This window comes from Olea europaea, unplaced genomic scaffold, assembly GCF_002742605.1.
Source record: "Olea europaea var. sylvestris unplaced genomic scaffold, O_europaea_v1 scaffold2274, whole genome shotgun sequence".
Lineage (NCBI taxonomy): Eukaryota > Viridiplantae > Streptophyta > Magnoliopsida > Lamiales > Oleaceae > Olea > Olea europaea.
Window position 1 is genome coordinate 12,636 of NW_019240809.1, and position 8,474 is coordinate 21,109.

The following is an 8,474-nucleotide window of genomic DNA, read 5'->3' on the forward strand; positions in this document are numbered from 1 at the left end:
ATTAGAAGTCTTTGCACGATTTGCTTCAGATCTCGATAAAGCCACTTAGAAACGAGCCAAATACTTTTTTAACACCACACTGGACATGCCGAAATTGAATTGGCCTATACAACCGTGAAATAAGTCGTCATACCACATGAAATATTTGGTACGTCAATCTTAACCTGACACACCAAAGTGAGGTTAACTGGCCATGAAAGGACTTGTATGCTTCACACCCACCAGGCAAACCTGCACAGCAGCGAAGGAAGGCACTCCACCAAGACATCCCATAATCACCAAGTATATTACTATTTCTCAATCTCCTTTTTATAATAAGGGTCCGTTTGATTGCAAAGATGAAATTTGAATGAAAAGAAAATGAATTTTAGAAAATTGAATTACCTAAAAATTGTTTTCCTTGGAATTGTTAATTTTTGTATGTGATTGATATAATTTTTTACGTGAAAAATGTTGAAATAAAAATGTTTTTTTGTGGTTCTTTTGGTTTTGATTTACACGAAAATTGTCAATTAAAGAGGTCAAATTTACTGGTATTTGAGATAAAATTTATTTCCATTGCCAAAAGGGGGAAAAAGAAAAAGAAAAAGGAAAATCATCTATCTTTTGGTGTTCATTTGACTTTATTTTACATGAAAATGAAATTTTTTTTTACAATAATTCTTAAAATTTGTTTTAATTGCAACCCCCCCCCCCGGAAAAAAAAAGTGATCAGTGGTTGGAAAACCAAGAAAGTACTAATTTCCAATACAACCAAGAAAATAGAATTCCATGGAAAATAAAACAAATAAAACACACAAAACTGGAAAAATGTGGAATTCGAATTCCATGAAAAATGGAATTCGAACCAATCAAACAGGCCCTAAGTTCTACATTTGAAAAGGAATGAGATATTCCTACAGAGCTTATACGAACACCCCGAAAATATAAATTATACCCCCTTGTATCTTTGATTTCTTTCCAAGCATAGGTTGATCGGGAATTCGACTCAACTCAAACATGAAAACCAGCTTCCGATGAGGTCCAGTTTCTTGCCAATACCTGTCCACAGTGTATAAGCCATCATAAACATAGGTTGTGACTAGCTTACCTCAAGAATTTGTTTCTTTCAATCCTCGGACAACATGAACGGGACTCTCTGTTGATATACTATTCTTTAAAGCTAAATTTCCTCTCTCGAGCTTCTGATCTTCAGGTTGCTTATTCTTCCCAACGATGTTTCCCCCATGTCTAGAGTATAACAACGTATCAGCGTTATGCTTATCACCAGCACACACACCAGCATCGACAACACTATTTGCAACCGATATTCCGTTGTGCTTCATTGAATCTATACCAGTCTGGTAAAGGCGGTGAATGCCAACAATAGCAATCCCCCACTTCAATTCCAGGCACTTCTCCCAAAAGTTGCTTGCCTATGTTAACTTCCTTTTTTTCTTCTTTGATAATCTTCGCTGCATGAAGATCAATCCTCCTGGGTTGATTCTCAGACTTTTCCTCATTTTGTGGGAGCTTTCTGCAAATAGAAGAAAACAATCGAAGAGTCTCTATCACTCTATGATGGGCATCATCATGACTGGAATGTTTGGGAGGCATGGTAACATCAAAATCATGTGGTGCATTGCTGGAACGAGAATTTGAGGGTAGATTTTCATCATGGGCACCGTAACTTGTTCAATCCCTTAGGATCAATGCACCCGGATTTCTACTAGGAACAGGAATTGCTTTCTTCTTCATGGATGCCCACCCTGAAATATTTCTCTCAATTTTACTTCTTTTGGCAACAGCTTTGTGTCACCACGATAAAGGCAGCTTCATCACATCTTCTCCGATTGTTCCTCTAATTGTTTCAAGTCTTTCCACTGCTTCTGTTCTGACTTCAACCTTTTCAACTCCATCCACAGATTCAGTTTGAGATATGATCTGCGTGTCCATCAATGCCCCTCTTTCCAGATTTTTCCTTAGTGTCTGAATTGCATCAGTTTCCACTTCAATCTTTGTACTGTCATCCACAAAACCTTTTCCACGATTAATCATCTGTTGTTCTTCTTGGGTAGGTTGAGGAGCATTTGGACTGCATAATGGAGGAAAGTCACACGTAGCAAACGCTTCTACAAAGGAATTTATCCTTATGCCCAGAGGATGTTCCCAGCTTAACACTGTCCAACTTCAAATCCACTGGCTTAGCATTGAGGCCACACCCAGGTGGGAAAGCCCGAACTGCAGAGACTTTCCTGGGCTTGAACTCAGGTACAGAACGAATTCTTGATGACAGATTATTACGATTATCACTGGATAATCCGAAGTTTGACATGACACTGTTATCTGTAATCAATAACCAAAATTTCATCAAGCCAATAGTAAAGAAAAATTATGGACAGCTACAGAAAAAAGCAGAACTAAGCTCAAAGGTCAAAATTATTCTTATTAAATTGTGCTAGAGGGTCAAACAAAAGAAGGCAAATAAACGGACGCATATTCAGACATTTATTTAATAGATGCAAGCATTCATAAATGCGAAATCGAAAGAGATAACTGTAGAAAACAACAAACCAAAGATGAAGAATGGAGGAGAAAGAGAGAAAACCGATTGATAGCAACCTCCAAACTTGGTTGCATAATGTAAGATTACAATAGTTTATATAGTGTAAAACTAAGAAAACATAATAAGACTATACTACCCTTAACCTAATTAACTTATTACTTTAACATCCCCCCTCAAACTCACGATACTACGACAAGGAGCAACGAGAGTTTGACCAACAAAAAGCATAAATGATAAATCGAATTTGACTTCGTGGCAAAGTCTACAAGCTGCAACGACGGAGAGCAACGAAAGGTAGGAAAATGATGCTGAACTGCAGATAACCAACGAAACCACACAATCTCAGCTAAACCAAACGGATGCAAATTTCAAATTCCAAGTGAACTTGACATATCAATTCCAAGAATTGACTATGCCAAATTCCAAACTCCAGATAGACTGGACAAACGAAATTTCTAATCCCATAATCTGAGCAAACAAATGAAATTTCCAAATCCCGTGAACCGAGCATCAAACGAAATTTTCAATCCCATGAACTAGGCACAAATTTCAAATTCAAGCTCGACAAATGCTAAACTCCAGATACACTAGATCAACACCAAAACAAATTTCCAATCCAAACTAGGTCCAACATTAACTAACCGACCCAATAAGCTGTCTAATACGCCAAAAGTAGCCCAAACCAATCGCAGAAACCAAATTGCTGTCCAAACAAATTTAACTCAAAATTCAGCCCATTCACTATGCTTTCAAAATTCTAAATGAAGCCGCCCAAAAATATAAAATACTGCAGCCCAATCAGTAGCCCAAAAGAATAAATCATCAATAGTCTAAATTTTAGCCCAAAAGAAAAAAAGTGCAGTAACAACCTTAGAATGAAAATTAAAAAACCCTAAAATATATAGTGATCCATAGATAGCGAAACCAGATTGTCTAAGGCTTAACGTTTTTAGGAACCAAGGTTGCACCAAACTCGACAATGTAGTCATATCGGTCAGGATCTGCCTTGATCGCAAAAGGAGCGGAACATGAATTACAGTTGAATTTGAACCTCCAAATGGGTATTATCTCAAATAATGTTTCCCATCCTGCCTCTTCCTTCACTGCTACAAATCTGTTGCCCTTTTCCATGCAAAAACCACAATGTTCGCAATACACGTTGAAAGGAAGCATCATCTTTACCTTAAACTTCTGCCTTTTCTCCTCCATTGGCTTCTCTAAAATCTTCTGAACCTTCGAGTCCGGTAAAGAAAAGCTCTCCGTTGCCATGACAAAAACCCTATATTTCAATGTGAATAACACCAGAAGAAAACTATCGTACTTTCAAGATTGATTTTTTCTCTAACTTGAATCCAAAAAAAATGCAACAAAGTAAAACAAAAAAAAATTGGCCGGAAAATGATACCTTGCAAGTTTAACCCAAAATCAAACCCGCTCTGATACCATGTAGAAAACAACAAACCAAAGATGAAGAATGGAGGAGAAAGAGAGAAAACCGATTGATAGCAGCCTCCAAACTTGGTTGCATAATGTAAGATTACAATGGTTTATATAGTGCAAAACTAAGGAAACACAATAAGACTAAACTACCCTTAACCTAATTAACTTATTACTTTAACAATAACCATATTAAAGACAAATCAGGGCTCAAAAAGACGGCGATCAGTGTGGCAGACATACACGGACGTATATTCTTTGACATTTATATAGTAGGTCCAAGCTATGATACTCAGACTCTGGTACGGGTATCTATCTAAGAGTATCGGATCTTTTATTTTTTAAACTAAAGGATACGGGGACATCGCTGAAAAGAGTCCAAATTTCGGATACGGATACGTTGGTACGTCTTTCAAGATTCACTTTTTTTACTAACCCAATTTGTCATTTTGAATATACCAAAGTCAATTGTTCACAAAGAAGGAAATGATTACTGAATAAGGGGTTAAAACGAATAAAATAAAATAAAATAAAATATTGAGATTTAGTTTTCAATTATAGGAAGTTAATTACTAAATATCATATAAATTAGACAATGAGAGACTTGATTGTAATTTGGAGTTAATGGAGCAATAAGTAGCACCATATAGCACTCATTTTTATTTTATACAAACAAGACCTTAAACCACCGATATAGAGAGGGAAAGAAAGAAAAAAATGAACAAAAGGAAAAGAAAAAATAAAGAAGAAGAAAAGGAAAACTTAACGCCGTTGCCCTTCTCTACCCTCTCGGGGGCGGCACAAAATTTAGAGAGAGCAAAATGGGAAGGGAAAAAGGGGGGAAAAGAAGAAGTAAAAACGGCGAAGTGTCCGGTTGAAACTTGAAAGATTCGACACATATCCCATGCCCATGTCGTATCGTGTCCGACACGGGTACTTCTACTATTTCGAAGAGTCCGAGCATCAGAGGGGCCAAGCACTAATATATGCCAAATTGAAATTCCTAACCATTGTAAAGACAAACTAAAGCTCAAAAAGTAAAGAAAAGTGTAATACAAACACGAGAGCAGTGGCAAAACCGGGACTCAATCACTGATCGATCCCCATAAAAGCTGCACAAGAGGGCATGAAATTTCATTAAAAGAAAATCAGGAAATAACAAATCACACCATAAAATTTCAAAAAAGAAAAAGAAAAAAAAAAAGGGATCAAGGAGTGACTTACCGAGAAACCAAAAATCGCTGATTGCAAGTTCAAGTAAAATTAATTTCACTGTGTGTACACTTGAAAATATGTGTATTCGAAAAATGGAATGGAAATATCGAAGAATTATGTGCAACTTCGAGAGAGAGAGGTTGCCTCATCGAGACTGATGAGTGAGCAAAATGACGCTCTTTTCTATTTATCATTTTTCTTAGTCGTGGTGGTCTGATGGGATTCCAAGTGACAAATCTTTTTACAACATTTCTAGTCGTGTAAAGAAAAAAAAAAAAAACCATAGAAACTTATAGTTATTGCATCATTGTTGAAAATAATAAATTTATTAGTGAATAACAATTATATACGTGCGATCCTAGAAATTATTATTATTATATTCTTTCTTTAATGGGGCTTTGATTCTTCATAAAATATATGCAAATCTATTATTTTTTCTCTCTTTCTATAACACGTTATAACACGATTCTCTCAAAATAAAGTAAATTAGTTAGAAAGTAATAATTTTTATAAGTATAATTATTTTTCATGTGTACCAAAATTAATTTGGTGGCAAGTGAATTCTTTTGATGTACATACGCATCATAATGATGATGTTTTTTCTTCTTTAATTTTCGTTGATATACATATTAATTCTAACTTAGGTTCGTATGTGTAATCTGTGCACAGATTAGTTCATGCATTTTGATTAATACACAATCAATTTAGCCCATATTATTCACGTATTAATTCTATCTTTTGAATTTTTCACACATTAGTTCTACCTTTAATTTTTGTATATGTGCAATTCACGTGTATGTTTAGAAACTTTTGTGTGTTAGTAAAAGATTTACCCAATAAAAGATTTAGTCAATTTTGTTAACTTCTATATATGGAGATTCTTTCTCTTAATGCATGTTTTGTAAATAATTTTTATATATAAATCCATATTAATTAATATTTTTTAATGTGATTAAATATTTGTAGATCTTCTTGTATAAATTTTAAATTGATAATATATAATGTTGTTGTTCCTTAAGAAGCATAATTCTGCAAATATGATATTCTGCCAGAAAACATACTCTAGAAGAGTTAATGTTTCTAAATAATAATTTGTTAGTGTTCCTGAAATAGCACAACATTATTAAATAATTTATCTAAATCAAATTACACTTTTGCTCCAAAAGAGTAATTTTTAAAATTTTTTTATTTTAAATAACAATATGCTATTGCTCCTGAAGAGTAGGACATTAAAATTTTAATATTCCAAAAGAATATTAATATGTCGGTCTTGAATAAGTAACGATAAAATACAATGTGCTTTCAAATTAGCAAATGCTTTGAAAAATATATCATTTTGAGTTCGTGTTTATCGCTAAAGAAAAACACATAACTTATCTCATGTTGACATTGATTAATTTGTCTTTTTGATTGAATATTCGACGAGTATACAATGTTCAATCTTATTATTCAAAATTAAATAATTGAATTGTATCTTATACTGAATTGGAAGTTTAATTTGATTTTATTATTTGACATGGCTAGTTGGATCATTACTAAATCAATAATTATGCGAAATTAAAAATTTTAAATGGATATTCAATTAAAAACTAAAAAATTCTTTAATCCAATGAATTTCTTTATATTGTCTGTTCTCTTTATCAATAATTAATCATTAAACATCACTAGGATTGGATTCCCTATATTTCTAAAAATTAATTAGGGTGATATATGAGGCCCCATTAGCCACCATGTTGATCATCTAAATATTATTTGCATTTAATAGATTTGATACAAATACTATATGATTGCATGGTGTTCGTAACCTGAAATTTGCAAAATTATCGCTCAAATAATTTTCTGATTATAAAATCAAGACGGTGTGTTTTCTTAATGTTAGTGATCCTCAATCTCAACTTTTTAATGAGTGTTGATTGAGATATCAATAAATGATTTTAATACTATTGTTTGTTAAACGCCTCCCAATTAATTTAGTTGAGAACAAAATACTTCTCATTTCTATTTGGGGAATGCTATCAGGGCTAGTCTTAAATTTTCAGGAATTTAGTAAGTAAAATCGTCAGGTTTAAATTTAATTATGGAACCGTTCGAGTTCAGTTCGGTTCGATTCTTGGATTCCGCACTATAATTAAGTTTTTAAATATTTATAAAGCTACATTAATTCGATTAATGATATATTCAATCTTAGCTCTTACAAAATAATGTAATCCAATTTTATGTATTGTTTGAGTCTCTCTTTGATGAGCTCTTCATAAATTTGATTGTTAAAATCATAAAAACAGAAAGATAACAAGCTCACAATAATTAAAAAAATGCATCATCAAGCTTCAATTCGATTTCTTCAAAATAGTAGAAAAGGCACTACAGTAGAATAACGAATTTGGGAAAAACTTAGATCAATTCAATTAAGTTGGGTTTGGACTAAGAATTAGAAATAGAAAAACATATTTTTGGATTTGAGCTAAATTAACAAGTTAGCAAATTTATTTAAAAAAATAAAATAATTCGAATTATTTAAAATAAATAAATTTAAAAAATGAAGGAGATTTGATTTTGTTGATCTAGAACTAAACCAAATTCATCAATTCTCGATTCAGATATCCGTTCTAATATCTAACTTAATACGAAATGTTCGGTTCAATTATGTTCAGGTCAGTTCGGTTCTGGAGCTTTGTCCAATCCTAAATGCTATTACGCATCATGCCAACATCATACTTCTCCCCATTATAATTGGCCTATAGTTAGAGCCAAATTTCTTCATCAAATTATTTAATAGTGCAATTAATCCACCAACTTGTACCAAAATTAAAAGTAAAGAATATTGAGAATAAATGAATAGTTTAAGCCTTATCCCAAGTGGATAATATTTTATAACGCTGAAAATATAATTGTCAATTTAGTCAGACAATTCTCCCAGCATTAGAGGAGGAATTAAGAAGTTGAAAATAATATATAAATGCATTATTATCTAAATCCTTGCAAAATATCATTCGAACCAGAAGTTCGAAAGATAACTTATAGATGCATTTACTAATCAAATGGATCAATGATATCTCATACATTAGCTTTAAATGCTCCAACTTGAATTGACGTCCTAGAGGATAATTAGTTAATATGATATTTGATGGTACGTTTGAAGCGTGATGATATTCGATTCTAATACAAAAGTCTCCAAACAAAAATGGAACAATTAGTAAAGATTGTACTATAAAGGAGGCATACACACTTGATGAGTATTTAGACATAACAAATTATAAAATCCCAAAAGAGGTTCAGG

The 8,474-nt window shown here is 32.9% G+C and overlaps 1 long non-coding RNA gene across 1 annotated transcript; it reads right to left on the reverse strand.

The window, feature by feature from the left end:
• Positions 1–718: 718 nt before the first annotated feature.
• LOC111381282 lies at positions 719–5,065 on the reverse strand. The gene is made up of 2 exons (XR_002700301.1): positions 3,728–5,065; positions 719–2,325 (listed from the first exon to the last, which is right to left on the reverse strand). It is a non-coding gene; the product is annotated as an uncharacterized LOC111381282 (long non-coding RNA).
• Between the last annotated feature and the right edge of the window lie 3,409 nt (positions 5,066–8,474).